General features: G+C 41.0%; 1 non-coding gene across 1 annotated transcript; it reads right to left on the bottom strand.

Moving 5' to 3' along the window:
* Nucleotides 1-6,997: 6,997 nt before the first annotated feature.
* On the bottom strand, nucleotides 6,998-7,161 carry LOC112313791 (U1 spliceosomal RNA). Its single transcript, XR_002975731.2, has one exon. It is a non-coding gene; the product is annotated as a U1 spliceosomal RNA (small nuclear RNA).
* Between the last annotated feature and the right edge of the window lie 11,522 nt (nucleotides 7,162-18,683).

Below are 18,683 nucleotides of genomic sequence, written 5' to 3'. Positions count from 1 at the left end.
TTACACCAAAATACAACCAGAGACATTGAGGGAGGGAACAGTCTAGCAGTGGCCAGGGGGGAGTGGGGTGGGGACAGTGGGAAGAGGGGATTGCAGGAACTATTATAAAGGACACATGGACAAAATCGGGGGGGATGGTGGGGGTGGGGGAGGGAGGTGGGTTCAGCTGGGGTGGGGGGGAGGGAAGGGGAGAAAAGGCATACAACTGTAATTGAATAACAATAAAAAATAAATTAAAACAAAACAAAACAAAACAAACAAACAAACAAAAAAAGGTTTTACACAGCAAAGGAAGTCATCAATAAAACAAAAAGACACCTACTGAATGGGAGAAGGTTCTCACCAATGAGACATCCAATAAAGGGTTAATGTCCACAATATGTAAAGAACTCATATAACTTAAGACCAAAACACAAATAATCCAATTAAAAAATGGGCAAAAGACATGAATAGACACTACTCCAAAGAGGACATACAGATGGCCAAAAGACATATAGAAAGATGCTCAACATCACTAATCAAGAGAGAAATGCACATTAAAACCACAATGAGCTATCACCTCCCACTTATCAGAATGGCTATTATCATTAAATCAACAAATAGGCACTGGCAAGGATGTGGTGAAAAGGGAACCCTCATGCACTGTTTGTGGGAATGCAGGTTGGTGCAGCCCCTGTGGAAAGCAGTATGGCACCGCCTCAAAAGATGAAAAATGGAACCATCTTATGACCCAGTGATTCCATTTCTGAGAATACATCTAAAGAAATTCAAAACACTAATTCAAAAGAATATGTGAGCCTCTGTGCTCATTGCAGCATTATTTACAATAGCCAAGACTCGGAAGCAGCCCAAGGGTCCATCAGTAAATGAGCAGATTAAAAAGCTGTGGTACCTTTACACAAGGGAATACTACTCAAACATAAAAAAGAAGGAAATCTTACCCTTTGGGACAGCATGGATGGAACTGGAGAGTATTATGCTAAGTGAACTAAGCCAGTTAGAGAAAAACAAATACCATATGATTTCATTTATGTGTGAAATCTTATAAACAAAATAAATTAATGAACAAAATAAAAACAGACTCATAGATACAAAAAACATACTGACAACTATCAGAGGGGAGGGGTAGGGAGCCTGGGTGAAAAAGGTGAAGGGATTGCGAAAACAAAAAAAAATACCCACTCATACAGACACAACAGCGTGGTGATTATCAGAAAGAAAGTAAGATAGGGGGAGGTAAGAGGGACTAAAGGGTGGATAAATGGTGAGGGAAGGAAACTTGACATAGGTGGCGAATATACAAAACAATAAACATAGAATTGTAACCCTGAAACCTGTATTTAGTTTTTTAATACATTTTATTGATCATACTATTACAGTTGTCCCATTTTTTTTTCCTCTTTATCCTCCTCCACCTTGTACCCACCTCTCCCACCAGCATTCCCCCACCTTTGCTGATGTTCATGGGTTGTATATATAAGTTCTCTGGACTCTCCATTTCCTATACTATTCTCAACTTCCCCCTGTCTATTTTGTACCTACCATTTATGCTTCTTATTCCCTGTACCTTTTCCCCCATGCTCACCCCTCCCCCTCCGCACTGATAACCTTCATATGGTCTTCATTTCTGTGATTCTGTTCCTGTTGTTTGCTTACTTTGTGTTTGTTTTTGTTTTTTAGGTTCAATTGTTGATAGTTGTGAATTTGTTGTCATTTTAATATTCACAGTTTTGATCTTCTTTTTTCTTAGATAAGTCTCTTTAACATTTCATATAATAAGGGCTTGGTGGTGATAAACTCCTTGAACTTGACCTTATCTGGGAAGCACTTTATCTGCACTTCCATTCAAAATGATAGCTTTGCCGGATAGAGTAATCTTGGATGTAGGTCTTTGCCCTTCATGACTTTGAATGCTTCTTTCCAGCCCCTTCTTGCCTGCAAGGTCTCTTTTGAGAAATCAGCTGACAGTCTTATGGGAATTCCTTTGTAAGTAACTGTCTCCTTTCCTCTCGCTGCCTTTAAGATTCTCTCCTTATCTTTAATCATGGGTAACTTAATTATGATGTGCCTTGGTGTGTGCTTCCTTGGGTCAAACTTCTTTCAAACTCTCTGAGCTTCCTGAACTTCCTGGAAGTCTATTTCCTTTGCCAGCTTGGGGAACTTCTCCTTCATTATTTTTTCAAATAATTTTTCAATGTCTTGCTCTTCCTCTTCTTCTTCTGGCACCCCTATGATTCAGATGTTGAAACATTTAAAGCTGTCCCAGAGGTTCCTATGCCTCTCCTCATTTTTTTGTATTCTTATTTCTTCATTCTGTACTGGTTGAATGTTTATTCTCTCCTTCTGCTCCAAATTGTTGATTTGGGTACTGGTTTTGTTCCCTTCACTGTTGGTTCCCTGTATATTTTCCTTTTTTTCACTTTGCATTGCCTTCACTTTTTCCTCTATTTTGCAACTTTACTCAGCCTTTTCTGTGATCATCCTGACTAGCAGTGTTTTGAACTCTGCATTTCATGGGTTGGCTCTCTCTTCATTGCTTAGTTCTTATTTTGGAGTTTTGATCTGTTCTTTCAGTCAGGCCTTTTTTTTTTTTTTGGCTCAGTGCACCTTTTATATAACAAGGGGCAGAGCCTTAGGTATTCACCAGGGTGGGACAATCCACAATGCTGCATTATGGCGCCGTATGTGGGGGAGGAGTCAGAGAGGGAACAATGGTGCTTGCAGGGCTCTCAGCCAGCTTTCAGTCGCTTCCCCCACTACCCACAAGCATATTGGGCCCTTATGGTGCTGATTCCCAGGTGGGTGTGTTTGTGTACATACTAGGACCCTGTAGGTCTCTCTAACAAAGTCTCCTGTGAGGCTGGGAGTTTCTCCCACTGCCTCAACCCCCACAGGTTATTCCAGCCAGAGGTTTTGAGGCCTTATTTCCCCATGCTGGAACTCTGAGTTGTGCAGTCTGTCTCACTCCGCAGTTGTTCCTCCCCGTTTATCTGCACACAAATGTGGGACCACCCTCCACCAGTTATGGCCTCGCCCACCCCTGTCCTCCAGCTGCCTCCTTGCCAAAAGTCCTCATCTCACCAGCTGCCAGTCTCTGCCCCTCCTACCAGTCTGAACGAATGTTTCTTCTTTAATTCCTTGGTTGTCAGACTTCCATACAGTCGGATTTCCTGGCAGTTCTGTTTATTTTTTGGTTTAAATTTATTGGTGTCCGTCTTTTGGTTGTGGGAGGAGTCAGAGTGTATCAACCTATGCCTCCATCTTGGCCAGAAGTCTCAAAACCTATATAATTTTATTAACCAATGACACCCCAGTAAGTTCAATTAAAAAATAAAGTTGACATAGATAAAATATGTTATAAATATATACAATGAAATATTACACAGCAATTAAAAACAATGAAATCTTGACATTTTTGAGAACATAGATGAACCTAGAAGTTATTATGCTAATTGCAATAAATCAGACATAGACAAATACCATATGGTTTCATTTATATGTGGAATCTAAAAAACAAAATAAATGCCCTTGCTGAGTGTCTCAGTGGTTACAGCATCATCTTGATACACCAAGATTGCGGGTTTATACCATGGTCAGGGCATATATAAGAATCAACCAATGATGAAAAATTGGCTTCCAGCCAAGATGGAGGCATAGGTAGATATGCTTAACTTCCTTGCACATCCAAAAGAAGAATAACAACCAACTTTAAAACAAAAACAACCAGAACTACCAGAAAATCGAACTGTCCAATGGAAGTCCAATGACCAAGGAGTTAAAGGAGAAGCCATCATCTAGACTGGTAGGAGGGGTGGATATGGGCAGTCGAGGCAGAGTGGACTCGAAGGAAGGTAGGAGCAGGCAGACCAGGTGGTCCCACATTTTCATCGGGATAAACCAGGAGGTACAACTGGGGAGCGAGCCAGACTGTACAACTCAGGGCCCCAGCATGGGGAAATAAAGCCTCAAAACCTCTGGCTGGAATAACCTGTGGGGGTTGAGGCAGTGGGAGAAACTCCCAGCCTCACAGGAGAGTTTGTCAGAGAGACTCACAGGATCCTGGACTGCACCTAAGCACACCCAGCTGGGAATCAGCACCATAAGGGAGCAATTTGCTTGTGGGTAGGAGAGAAGTGACTGAAAGCTGGCTGAGAGCCCAGCAAGCAGCCTTGTTCCCTCTCTCACCTCTCCCTCACATCCAGTGTTACAACACAGTGAGGTGGGTTGCCGTGCCCTGGCGAATACTTAAGGCTCCTCCCCTTAAAACATAACAGGTGTGCCAAGGCAAAGAAATATGGCCCAAATGAAAGAATAGATCAAAACTCCAAAAAAGAACTAAGCAATGAGGAAATAGCCAACCTATGAGATGCAGAGTTCAAAACACTGCTAATCAAGATGCTGACAGAAGTGGCTGAATATGGTTGCAAATAAAGGAAGAAGTTAAAGCTACGCAAAGTGAAAAAAAGGAAAATATACAGGGAACCAAAGTGAAGGGAACAAAACCAGAACCCAAATCAAAGATTTGGAGCAGAAGGAAGGAATAAACATTCAGAATGTTTATTCCTGAACCAGTACAGAATGAAGAAATAAGAATTTAAAAAATTGAGGGGTGCCTTAGGAACCTCTGGGGCAACTTTAAATGTTTCAACATCCGAATCATAGGGGTGCCAGAAGAAGAAGAGGAAGAGCAAGACATTGAAAAATTATTTGAAAAATTAATGAAGGAGAACTTCCCCAATCTGGCAAAGGAAATAGACTTCCAGGAAGTTCAGGAAGCTCAGAGAGTCCCAAAGAAGTTTGACCCAAGGAAGCACACACCAAGGCACATCATAATTATATTACCCAAGATTAAAGATAAGGAGAAAATCTTAAAAGCAACAAGAGAAAAAGAGACAGTTACTTACAAAGGAGTTCCCATAAGACTGTCAGCTGATTTCTCAAAAGAGACCTTGCAGGCAAGAAGGGGCTGGAAAGAAGCATTCAAAGTCATGAAGGGCAAGGACCTACATCCAAGATTACTCTATGCAGCAAAGTTATCATTTTGAATGAAAGTGCAGATAAAGTGCTTCCCAGATAAGGTCAAGTTCAAGGAGTTTATCACCACCAAGCCCTTATTATATGAAATGTTAAGGAGACTTATCTAAAAAAATGAAGATCAAAACTGTGAACATTAAAATGACAACTAATTCACAACTATCAACAACTGAACCTAAAAAACAAAACAAACACAAAGTAAGCAAACAACTAGGACAGGAACAGAATCACAGAAATGAAGATCACATGGAGGGTTATCATTGGGGAGGTTGGGAGGGAGAGAATGAGGGAATAGGTACAAGGAATAAGAAGCATAAATTGTAGGTACAAATAGATAGGTGGAGGTTAAGAATAGTGTGGGAAATGGAGAAGCCAAAGAACTTATGGACATGACCCATGGACATGAACTAAGGGGGCAAATGCTGGTGGGATGGGGGTGCATGGCGGAGAGAGGTAAAGGGGAGAAAAAAAATGGGACAACTAATAGCATGATCAATAAAATATACCTAAAAAAAGGATCAACCAATGAATGCATAAATAAGTGGAGCAACAAATCAATGTCTCTCTCTCTCCTCCCCTTCCTCTCTCTCTCAAATAAAATTAATTTAAAAATTTAAAAACAAAACAAACAAAACAGAAAAAAAACTCATAGATACAAGGGAACATGTTGATGGTTGCCACATGGGAGGTGGGTTGGGGGAATGCATGAAAAAGAGGAAGGGATTTAAACGTTAAATTGCCAGTTATAAAAATAGTCACAGGTATGTCAAATCCAGCATAGGGAATATAGTCAATAATATTGTAAGAACTATGTATGGTGTCAGATGGGTACTAGACTTATTGGAGTGATCACTTTGTAAGTTATATAATTATCTAATCACTATGTTGTACACTGAAACGAAAGTAATATTATATGTCAACTATAATTGAAAATTGGAAAAACGTTTTTAAAAGATAGCTCCATCCTGAACTCCATCCAGGACAGTGCCCAAGTTACACTGTTTACAATTTACAGCAGGGAAGAAATTAACTCATAAAAGGGTAATTTGTAGGAAATATGGTGTGAAAAAAGAATACATTTACTTACATAAGTACCATGTGACATTTTTATTATTTATTTATTTGTTTCCTTCTGTGATTCTTTTTGGATTCTTGGCTAAATGGAAGCACTCCTTCTACTCCACAGAACTTCCTGAATTACTGCTAGAGTCTTCAAAATGTGTCTCTTTTTTGCCAGTTCTCCCCACTCCATCCCAGTTTTCACACTGCTACCAGACAAAACTCACTAAAGCCATTCTTACCACTCTACCACTGCTCAAAAGCCTCCCAGCTCACTCTTGGGCAAGCACAACCCACTCAGGCTTGGTCAAAGCCACTCATCTCATGGCATCCATCATCCTGACCAGCCTTTCCCACTGCTGCTCCCTAAACACAGCCCACAGGGCTCTCCCACACACTTAGCATCCCTGGCATGCTAAATATCCCACATCGTGTCACTGCTCAGTTCTGTAAAATTAATGTCAAAATGACCACTTTCTTTTTTTAATTATTTTTCAATTACAGTCAGTATACAATATTATATTAGTTTCAGGTGTACAACTTCTAGTGATTAGACATTTACATACCTCACAAAGTGATCACCCCAATAAGTCTGTACCCATATGACACCACACATAGATATTACAGTATAATGACTATATTCTCTATGCTGTACTTTACATCCCCATGACTATTTTTATGACTGGCAATTTGTACTTCTTTATTGCTTCACCTTATTCACCCATCATCCCCAACACCTCTTTTGGTGACTATCATTTTGCTCTCTGTATCTATTAGTATGTTTCTGTTTTATTTGTTCAAAAATGACCTCTTTCATGATATGCTTTCTCCTTCCTTCAAAACCCCACAGCTCAGTGCCATCCAACAGAAATAAATGCAGGTAACATATATAATTCTTTATTTCCAGGGGAGAGCGTGAACGCAGTCCCTCACTACCAGAAATCATGCAGTCGAGTTTCCCACATTTGGGGAAATCGCGGGGGTCAGCACACCCAGAGTGCAATGGATAAGCCTCACCCTGGGAAAACCACCTTCATGATCATGGTATCAATCCTGCCAGGTAAGTATCACATACATAATTTTAATTTTTCCAGTTGTCATATTAAAAAAGAAAAAAGCAGATGAAATCAATTTTGATAACATTTTATTTAAACTAATATATCCAAAATATTATTATTTTAACATGTAACAAACATTTAAAAATTATCAATGAGTTATTTTACTTTTATTTTTGGTAACCAATCTTCTAAATCCAGGATACATGTCACCCTTAGAGCACATTTTTTAGGTTCTTAAATTTTCATAGGAAACGCTTGATCTGTATTTAGGTCTCATAAAGTTGAAAATTGGAAAATTAGATTCACATGCCCAAGTTGTTCTAAACATACTAAAAAGTCTTCCAGTAACTGAAACCAGTATTGGTTTTTAAATTTAAACTTAAATTATTTAAAATTAAATAACCTTAAATTTTTAGCTCCCTGAGTCTCACTAGCTGCATCTGCAGTGTTCAGGAGCCCTATGTGACTAGTGGGGCTGTGCGGTACTGGGTGACCATAGAGAGTGGGCTTGCCCACAGGCATCCACTCCACTGGCTTTGTTTGGGAAGGTTTTCTATGTGTGTAACCTCAGCTAATGACAAAACCCCAGAGGGCAGAACTGCATCTCTCTCACTGCTCCTTTCCCAGTGCCTACATTGAGCCGGACATAGCCTAGGCTCTAAATAAGAACTTTATGGATAAATGGAAGAAAGAGTAAATGAATAAATAATCTTATTCTTCCTATTAGGTTATTAACTATTAGAGCATATATTTTATTCTTCTTAGCATTTTTTATTGTGCTAATACAAGGCCTTGCCCACAAGAGATAGCCCACAAGCATTCTTCCTCATTTAGATGTATTCAGGATGCTATGGTCACATAATTTTCATTTTATGTTACTTTATGCTCACACATACCAGGAGTACAGTATGTCATATACAAAATTAGCTTTTTGAGTTTAGTTTTTTTAAGTTCCTTTTTAAATTAAAATCAACTAATTTAACCATGAGACGTTTTAGGACCACCCTAAAAGTGAACACAGGAATATTCGTCCTTCTTAAGCAGTGCTCGCAACATGGCAGAGCCACTCCATTTGCCTTCCAGCCCTCGCTTGTGCAGGCATTATTTGCTGAATTGAACACTTGACCTGTAAAGAAATACAGTCAGTCTATAAAAACTTTAAACAAGGATAATAAATCTTAAAAAAAGAAAAGAGATGCAAAAGGAAGAAGACAATGGTACACAAAGTACAATACAAAGACCAGCCGGTGGCAACCTCTCCTAGGGCAGACAGTCCACAGAGGGGGTGGGGCCAGTGCAGGCTACATCGATTACACCCATTTCCGGGATGTGTGGAGCGTTATCTAGACATCAGTACCTTGGGAGACAAGTCTTGTTCCTATGACAGAGGCACATGTATAAAAGAATAAGCTTGATTCTTATCAAATATTTGCATCAAATCATGGAATCAGTCTCATTACTTCTTGGAAAAACCCATGATCCAACGAGGTGAGGTCAATGAAGCTGAGACCGGTGCAGATACAGAGTCCTTGACCTTTATCATTGACCACGAGCACTGAGGCTCATGTCTACATCTAAGGACATTGTTCTGAAGATGCCTGAGGAATTCTGTGGTTATAAATCTAAGAGTTTATAATCCCTCCCAAAAGCTTTCACTTTCTCATTGCATACCCCAAGAAAAAGATGTCAGCTTACTCTCCCACTCTCTCTCTCCAACACGATGGAATTAATGTGATTGGGGGGGGCTCATATCCCATTTGCCTCACCCTGAAAGGCCTCCATACGCCACTGGTGAGTGGGTAAGCCTTGCACTCAGTGTACTTCCTGCCACTTACCCTAATTAAGTCCCTGTGGTAGATGTCAAGATGTCACTTGAAATCCTCCTATGACGCATCCCATTTGTCGCTGCTCTAGTCCAGTGGCTCCTCTCTACAATTCTGTTTATCCAACAGTACCTGACACCTCCATAGGAGAGAGAAGGAAGATCTGCTCAGAGGAAACACCACAGTACAGGAACACTTGACCTGGATTCGTCATGCTTCCAGGTCAATATCATGGGGGCAGCAGTTCTCTCAGACTTCTCTTCTTTGTTTCTTGACTTTTTGTTATTTCTAAAACGTATTGAGGGCTATTAACATTCTGTGTTGAAAAAATTAAAATTACAATAATATCCAAGGTAGCAATCATAAATGAAACCTCACTTTTAAGTCCAAAATGTTGCACCTGGATTGGGATTTCTTGTCCAGTTTCCCCCCTTGAATATTTTTCCTTGTTACATGATTTCCAATTGATGTTATACTTTGTAGTGGTTCCCCGAATTCCTAAGACAATAGACATTTTACCAAAAACCAGTTACATAACTAAATGAATACTTACATTAAGAGCATTATGGCAGTGGAATGGATGTGGATTCAGAACAAAATTTTATCATTAGATGAAGGATAGTGTTAATATTAAATGGACTTTATGTACGGCAAAGTTAAGTGACCCAATTAGTCAGGACTCTTTAGGGTGGAAATAACAGAAACCCAACTCAAACTACTTCAGCAAAATGGCTATGTATTGCCTTATGTAAATGGGATATTTATGAATGAATATGGACTTCAGGCAGGCCTGGACCCAGGTACTGAAACAAGGTTGTCATAACTCTTATGTTCATGATCTTCATTTCTCAGGTTGGCTTTCCTCTGAATTAAAAAAAAATTTTTACTCTCTCATGTTGCGGCTGACTCCCTTTAACAACTAGGGGGAAGTGGTTATTGGCTATTCTAGATCACATGCTCATGTCTTAGAAACCCTAATGGGAAGAGAATATCATTTTCTAGTATGAAAATAAATCAGTCTCTCAGAAGAATTCTCATTGGTCCTGATTTTGCCACATACCCTCCTCTGCAATAATATTTTTTCACTAGAGACTGTATGACAATTACCTGGAATGGATCATATATACAAATCTGTGGTGGCAGGTGGGAGGTGGGGTGGGGAGGTGCTTATTTATCAGGAAAAAAGTGGAGGGAAAATATACCCCAATGGCTGCACTGAGGGATGGCTTGGAGGAATAGCAATTACTTCCCCAAATTTTCTTTTTAAATGTTAATTACTAAATGTATATTTTGTGCTATGTAGTGAACAAACATTAAAATACCTACTTTCATGCAGTTTGTATTCTATTATGATAATGTTCACCAACATTAAAAAGCCATAAGAACTAAATGCAGAGTGACTTTTGCTGAGATCCTGGGTTTAAAAATAACTATAAAAGACGTTTTAGAGATAATTCAGGAAATTTGTTATTTTTTAAAGTATATTTTATTAATTATGCTATTACAGTTGTCCCATTTTTTATCTCCCCTTTATTTTTATTTCTCCACCCTGCATTCCCATCCCACCTGCATCCCCTCCCACCCTTAGTTCATGTCCATGGGTCATACATATAAGTTCTTTGGCTTCTTCATTCCCTACACCATTCTTAACCTCCCCCTGTCTATTTGTACCTACCATTTATTCTTCTTAATCCCTGTACCTTTTCCCACTTCCCCTCCTCACTGATAACCCTCCATGTGATATCCATTTCTATGATTCCGTTCCTGTTCTGGTTGTTTGCTTACTTTGTTTTTCTTTTTGGGTTTTTAGTTCAGCTGTTGATAGTTGTGAGTTTGTTGTCATTTTAATGTTCATATTTTTGATCTTCTTTTTCTTAGATAAGTCCCTTTAACATTTCATATAATAAGGGCTTGGTGATGATGAACTCCTTGAACTTGACCTTATCTGGGAAGCACTTTATCTGCACTTTCATTCAAAATGATAACTTTGCTGCATAGAGTAATCTTGGATGTAGGTCTTTGCCCTTCATGACTTTGAATGCTTCTTTCCAGCCCCTTCTTGCCTGCAAGGTCTCTTTTGAGAAATCAGCTGACAGTCTTATGGGAACTCCTTTGTAAGTAACTGTCTCTTATTCTCTTGTTGCTTTTAAGGTTTTCTCCTTATCTTTAATCTTGGGTAATATAATTATGATGTGCCTTGGTGTGTGCTTCCTTGGGTCAAACTTCTTTGGGACTCTCTGAGCTTCCTGAACTTCCTGGAAGTCTATTTCCTTTGCCAGATTGGGGAAGTTCTCCTTCATTAATTTTTCAAATAAGTTTTCAATGTCTCGCTCTTCCTCTTCTTCTTCTGGCACCCCTCTGATTCGGATGTTGAAACATTTAAAGTTGTCCCAGAGGTTCCTATGCCTCTTCTCATTTTTTTGTATTCTTATTTCTTCATTCTGTACTGGTTGAATGTTTATTCCTTCCTTCTGCTCCAAATCGTTGATTTGGGTACTGGTTTTGTTCCCTTCACTGTTGGTTCCCTGTATATTTTCCTTTTTTCACTTTGAATAGCCTTCACTTTTTCCTCTACTTTGCAATAGTACTCAGCCTTTTCTGTGAGCATCCTGATTAGCAGTGTTTTGAACTCTGCATCTCATAGGTTGGCTATTTATTCATTGCTTAGTTCTATTTTTGAAGTTTGGATCTGTTCCTTCATTTGGACCATATTTCTTTATCTCAGCATACCTGTTATGTTGTAAGGGGTGGAGCCTTGGGTATTCATCAGGGCAGGACAACCCACTTCACTGTGTTGTGGCACTGGATGTGAGGGAGAGGTGAGAGAGGGAAAAATGCTGCTTGCTGGGCTCTCAGCCAGCTTTCAGTCACTTCCCCCACTACCCACAAGCATATTGGGCCCTTCTGGTGCTGATTCCTGGGTAGGTGGATTTGTGTACATTCCAGGACCCTATGGATCTCTCTGACAAACTCTCCTGTGAGGTTGGGAGTTTCTCCCAGTGATTCAACTCCTATAGGATTTTCCAACCAGAGGTTTTGAGGGTTTATATCCCAGCCCTGGAACCCTGGGTTGCATGGTCTGTCTCTCTCCCCAGCTGTTCCTCGTGGTTTATCCTCACACAAATGTGGGACCACCTCCTCTGCCAGCTGCAGCCTCACCTGCCCAGCCCTCCAGCTGCCACCTTGCCACACATCCTCTCCACCATGGCTGCCAGTCTCCACCTCTCCTACCAGTCTAAATGAATGTTTCTTCTTTAAAGCCATTCCTTGGTTTTGGACTTCCATACAGTTCAATTTTCTGGCAGTTCTGGTTATTTTTTGTTTTTAAATTTCTTGTTGTCCTTCTTTTGGCTGTGCAAGGAGGCAAAGTGTATCTATCTATGCCTCGATCTTGGCTGGATGTCTTGAGGAAATTTGAACATGGAATGGATATTAGATCCTTGTTAAATAATTACAGAGTATTTTTATAATTGTAGGAGTATGTCCTTGCTCTTAAGAGACAATCTTACCAATGTAGTTAGAGATAAAGGGACATGATGCCTGCAACTAATTCTCAAATGGCTCAGCAAAAAATAAAATGTGTGTGTGAGTTTGTGAGTGTGTGGGTTCTTCATCAGTAAGTCATTCCTAAACCACCTTAAAGAAACACACAATCCAAATAAGAGCATCAGATTTTCTATCAAAACCCTGCTCAAAGTAAGTCATTTAGCCCCTTCCTAACTAATAAAAACCTACATAGAAATCCTAGGGTGCCCCATCTCCATTACTGTGGAAATTTAGTAAAATTAAGTTACATTAAACAAATTTAATGCTGATAGTTATCAAGAAGTGAAACTTGAAAAGTCAGTGTTCATGCTGCATGTGACTACCAGAACCAATAATAGAGACAAGGATTGAATCTTTGTGGGCACTTTATTCAATGCCATTATCTAAGAAGACAGAGGGTGATATTCCCTCAAAAACTGCCTTAACATCTCATCTCAAGCTAACCTTTTTATAAGGAAAATAAATGGTAGGTAAGGGATTTGGGGGAAAGGTTAATTGGATAAGAGTTGCTGTCCGTGGAGATTTTCTGGGTGGTTCCCTCCCTGGAACCCAGAGGCTCAGATAACATCTCCATTGCTCACACACCCCCTGGGGCACAAAGTTTGAATGCTGTCAACCTCCTGGGGTCACATGGTCATGCATTCCAGTTCCTGGAATAACAGCTTTCCACATGCATTAATCATTTAAGCCTATCAACTATGACAGAAGCTAAAATCTTTAACTCTTGAGTTCCCCTATCAGAAGGACTTCCACATCTGGATTTACAGTGTCCTTACCTCAATACTAGATTGGGGACAGGGCATCATGCAGGAGACCTTCTTCCTTCCAGAGCATCTACACTGGATTTTAAAACATTATCAATTCACAAAAGAAGTCAGATTCTTTCCTCCAGCAACAGCTCTCTGTTCTTACTAAATCCAAAGAGAGCACAACACCTCTGGATTAGTTTCCTATTTCTGTGTGGTAATTCACATTACACACAGATTTATTCTCTTAGAGTCTGGAGTCTAAAAGCAAGGTGTTGGCAGAACGGCATTTCTTTCAGAGGCTTCAGAAACTTTTTCCATTGTTAGAAGCCACCTGCACTCCTTACTCCTGGCCTCTTCATCACAGTGTTACCAGATAGGGGTCTGGCCCTGAGTAGGTAGGTCTGCCTAGGCCCAGCTATAGTGTGTGGGTTCTTGACTTCGTCTTGGAAAGATTTCACAATACGAGTCCAGGTGACTATGAGGGTGCATTTACTAAAGCTGGGGACAGTAAAACAAGGAAGGGCTTAGCATAAATGAAGCAACAGGAGAGCCTAGGCTGAGCTGCTGTAGCTTACTGGGAAGGCAGAGAAGAGGGAACCTTGGGGACAGATTCATGGGATAAGCCTGGGACAAGCTACCAGCTGCCCATTGCATTAGAGTTTAGGGGACACATACCTGTAAAGAAAGGAGTGGGGGAAGAAGAAGGGAAAGGGAATCTTGTGGGCTGCTCCTTGGAGGGAGAGTGTGCTGAGTCCTTTGTCATGAGGCTTTTACCTCATTCTTGCAGGTGGGAATCTTAGGGGAAGTTTCAGGGGAGGATTTCAGTACAATATTCATCCATTCTCCAGGTGTGCCTTTTCACGGTCAGATCTCCACTGACTGGATCAATGACTGGGCAGGGACCTTCATTATCTGGGCCTGGAGCTAAAATACAGTTGAAGCCTAGATGCTATCTCTAGGGAGGTGGCATTCTGTATCTGGCTGTAAATTGCTCAGCTATTGTGTTCAGTTTCCCTATTTCACTTGCCAAGGATTTTTCCTAGTTTCTTACTATCCTGTCTCAACATCACTCTAACCTCTTATCATCATCATACATCCTGCTACTCTCTCCAACCTGCCTTCCTCTTATAAGGACATCAGTCTTGCGTAATCCAGGATAATCTACCCTTTCGAACTCCTTAATTTAAGCACATCTGCAGTATTTGTTTTGCCATGGCAGGTAGCCTTCACAGTTCCAGGAATTAAAAACATTGTCATCTTTGGCAGGGGTTTGGGGTGGGGGGAGTGGACAGGGGTTCAGAGCAACACTACCTTTTATAAATATTAGTCCAAGAAGGGAGAGAAAAAGAGGTGACTGATCTGGAGCTGTCTGCTACTGAACAGTGCAAATTTTAGTTTGAGGGGAGGAGAGAGGCATCAAAGAGGACAGGCATGAAGGTGGCTTAGAGATTCCTTGCTGTTTAAAATGCATCTCATTCCCTGGCTCCCCTTATAGGAGCTACATTTCAATCCTCTAAAATACCCCTAGCAGTTAGACATACACTTCATTCACAGCTCCTTAAAAAGTACTGCCACCACCCTGAGTGCATTTGGGTGCATGGAAATTAGGGCTAGGAAATTAATGGTGGATGTGGGTAGAGAAAGGAAAGAGGAAAAATAATGTCCTCTAAGCCATACCTTGGTCCTTCCCTTCTTGAAGTCATGGTCCTCCAGGGTTCCTAGTCTGGGTGTCTCAGCACTATTATTATTATGCCTCTGCCCTTCAGAGACCACAACCAGGGACAACCAAGATCATATTTCCTGCCCCAAATTTACTTTACAATCTGAATCATCTGACCCTGAGACTGGAGAAGAGACCCCACCCAGCCTTGCTCAGGATCCTTTGGACTGATCTTAGCTCCTTATCTCTGCCCCTGAGGCCAGGGCAATGTCCAGAGACAGTCTAGACCCATAAGGTAATAAACTTTATAGAAGCTGATTCACCTGAGCACACAGGGAGCCTTGAAGATGGTACAAAACAGGCCTTTTGCCCTTCACGTCACCATAGTTCACAGGTGGCAAACACAAGGCCTGCAGGCCAAATCCAGCCCTCCACCTTGTTTTATCCAGCCTGGCACCTTGTTTCTACCCAGCGGCAGTGCTGAGTTCCTTGCCTCTAGCTAAGGAGTAGTTACATTTATACAGTCCTAAAATTATATTCTGCCCTTTGAAGGCAACTGCGAGGCTGACGTGGCCCCCACTGAAAATGAGTTTGACACCCCTGCCATAGTTCATTAAGACAGCACCTGCAAGAGATAGTTAGAGGTCTCTTACTTCACTGCTCCTCCCCCTTCCCCTCCTCTCCCAAGATCCCCTCTGTTGCACCAGGCCCCAGTGGTTCCAGCTATAATCTGGAGAGACAACATCTGATTCTCAAGGTTCCCAGTGTTTTTAGAGGGGCTCCAAGGTCCTTCCAATTCTTCAGCATGAACGAACATGAAGTAAACACATCTTTCTCCTGATGACAATGACCACTTCGCATAGATGAGCCAACCTAAAAATGTTTTCATCTCTCCACCCCCACGGTTATCCCATTCTTTCTAATTACTTACCAAACCCCACATGGTGTGAGGAAGTTCACAGGGGAAAGTCCAGCTACCACATTTTTGGGATTTGTCTACAGGCATCAGAGAAATCATTCGTGAGGCCGTTTTCTTGGGGTGGGTCATTTAGATGAAATGAGGCCGATCAAAAGAATTTCTTTCTTTTCAGGTGTCAATAACCTATACTGCTCACTTGGGCAATGTCAAAAGAGAATAATTTTGGGGGATTTTTTTAGTATGTTTTATTGATTATGCTGTTAAAGTTGTCCCATTTCCCTGCATTTGTCCCCCTCTACCCTGCACAGGCCCTCCCACCCACATTCGTCTGCTTTAGTTCATGTCCATGGGTCGTACATAATAAGTTCTTTGGCTTCTACATTTCCTATACTATTCTTACCCTCCCCCTGTCTATTTTCTATCTACCATTTATGCTATTTATTCTCTGTACCTTTTCCCTCATTCTCCCCCTCCCAACCTCCCCAATGATAACCCTCCATGTGATCTCCAGTTCTGTGATTCAGTTCCTGTTCTAGTTGTTTACTTATTTTGTGTTTTTGTTTTAGGTTTGGTTGTTAATAACTGTGAGTTTGTTGTCATTTTATTGTTCATATTTTTGATCTTCTTCTTCTTAGATAAGTCCCTTTAACATTTCATGTAAGGGCTTGGTGATGATGAACTCCTTTAACTTGACCTTATCTGGGAAACACTTTATCTGCCCTTCCATTCTAAATGATTGCTTTGCCATCATTTGCCATCATTACTCGGATAGAGTAATTTTGGATGTAGGTCCTTGCCTTTCATGACTTCAAATACTTCTTTCCAGCCCTTTTTCTCCTGTATGGTTTCTTTTGAGAAATCAGCTGACAGTCTTATGGGAACTCCTTTGTAGGTAACTGTCTCCTTTTCTCTTGCTGCTTTTAAGATTCTCTCCTTATCCTTAATCATGGGTAACTTAATTATGATGTGCCTTGGTGTGGTCCTCCTTGGGTCCAGCTTCTTTGGGACTCTCTGAGCTTCCTGGATTTCCTGGAATTCTATTTCCTTTGCCAGATTGGGGAAGTTCTCCATTATTTTTTCAAATAAGTTTTCAATGTCTTGCTCTTCCTCTTCTTCTTCTGGCACCCCTATGATTCGGATGTTGAAACATTTAAAGTTGTCCCAGAGGTTCCTATGCCTCTCCTCATTTTTTTGAATTCTTGTTTCTTCGTTGTGTTCTGGTTAAATGTTTCTTTCTTTCTTCTGGTCCACACCATTGATTTGGGTACTGGGTTTTTTTCCTTCACTGTTGGTTCCCTGTATATTTTCTTTAATCTCACTTAGCATAGCCATTTTACCATCTAATTTGCAACCATATTCAACCAATTCTGTGAGCATCCTGATTAGCAGTGTTTTGAACTCTTCATCTGATAGGTTGACTATCTCTTCATCGCTTAGTTGTATTTTTTCTGGAGCTTTGAACTGTTCTTTCATTTGGGCCCTTTTTTTTTTGTCTCAGCGCACCTGTTACATAGTAAGGGGCAGAGCCTTAGGTATTCACCAGGGTGGGGCAACCCATGTCTCTGTGTTGTGACGCTATGTGGGGGAGGGGTCCCAGAGGGAACAGTGCCACTTGCTCCACTCTCTTGTGGTTTTCAGTCACTTCCCCCGCTACCCACAATCAAATTGGGCCCTTCTGGTACTGATTCCTGGGTGGGTGGGTTTGTGTACACTCTTGGACCCCGTTGGTCTTTCCAATGAACTCTCCTGTGAGGCTGGGAGTTCCTGAACCCCCACAGGTGTTTTCAATCAGAGGTTTGAGGCTTTATTTCCCCAAGCTTGAACTCTGGATTGCTCAGTGTATCTCACTCCCCAGTTGTCCCTCCCGGTTTATCTGCACGCGAATGTGTGCTGCCACCTTGACCACCAGCAACAGCCTTGCCTGCCCCAGACCTCCAGCCACAGCCTTGCTGCAAGTCCTCTCCACCCGGCTGCCTATCTCCACCCCTCCTACTGGTCTGGATGAATGCTTCTTAACTCCTTGGTTGTCGGACTTCGATACAGTTCAATTTTCTGTCAGTTCTGATTGTTTTTTGTGTTTAAATTTGTTCTTGTCCTTCTTTTGGTTGTGCAAGGAGGTACAGTGCGTCTACCTATGCCTACCTATGCCTTCTTGGCTGAAAGTCCCCAAAAGAGAATAATTTTACATAATCTATGATGTTTCAGTACATTAAAAAGGATTTAATTACTTATTAATTTAACAAACATTTATTGTATTGAAATCTACTATATGCCAGGTCTCCAATGTTTAGTGGTAAACTGGGCAGACATAATCACTACTATCATGGCCCTGACAGTCTAGTGGGGTTCTCTCCCACTAGACTGCAAGTAAATGTAACTACCAGCTGCCTTTTGCAACACCTAAAGATATCATGTATCTAGGCAACAAACATCAACGACTGCCAAAACCAGCAGGTAACAGGTTGAATGGGAGATTCAGCAAGGATGGGATAAATGGTCAGACAAACACCTGAACCCCAAGATCAATCTTATTGTCACAAGAAGAGGCAAAATTCCTTCTGTGGAGTGGCACAATATGAAGCACACATCACCACCTATAAAGAATTTTGGCCTAAAAAATCATTTGAATCTGATCAAGCTTCTAGGTTACAAAAAACACAGAGGATATGGAAACTTGTTAAAACCTCAAGGAGGCAATCAACCAAATACAGTACATGGGAAATTCTACAGGATAAATGACTCACTTTTATCAACAGATGTCCTGAAAAAAATAGGAGGAAAATGTGTTTTAGATGAAAAGAGACTTAAGGAGACTTATCACCCAAGGCTATGTGG

This window comes from Desmodus rotundus, chromosome 13 (assembly GCF_022682495.2).
Source record: "Desmodus rotundus isolate HL8 chromosome 13, HLdesRot8A.1, whole genome shotgun sequence".
Classification (NCBI taxonomy): Eukaryota; Metazoa; Chordata; class Mammalia; order Chiroptera; family Phyllostomidae; genus Desmodus; species Desmodus rotundus.
Note: the sequence above shows the minus strand (reverse complement) of the source record. Positions and strands in the feature narration are given on the sequence as shown.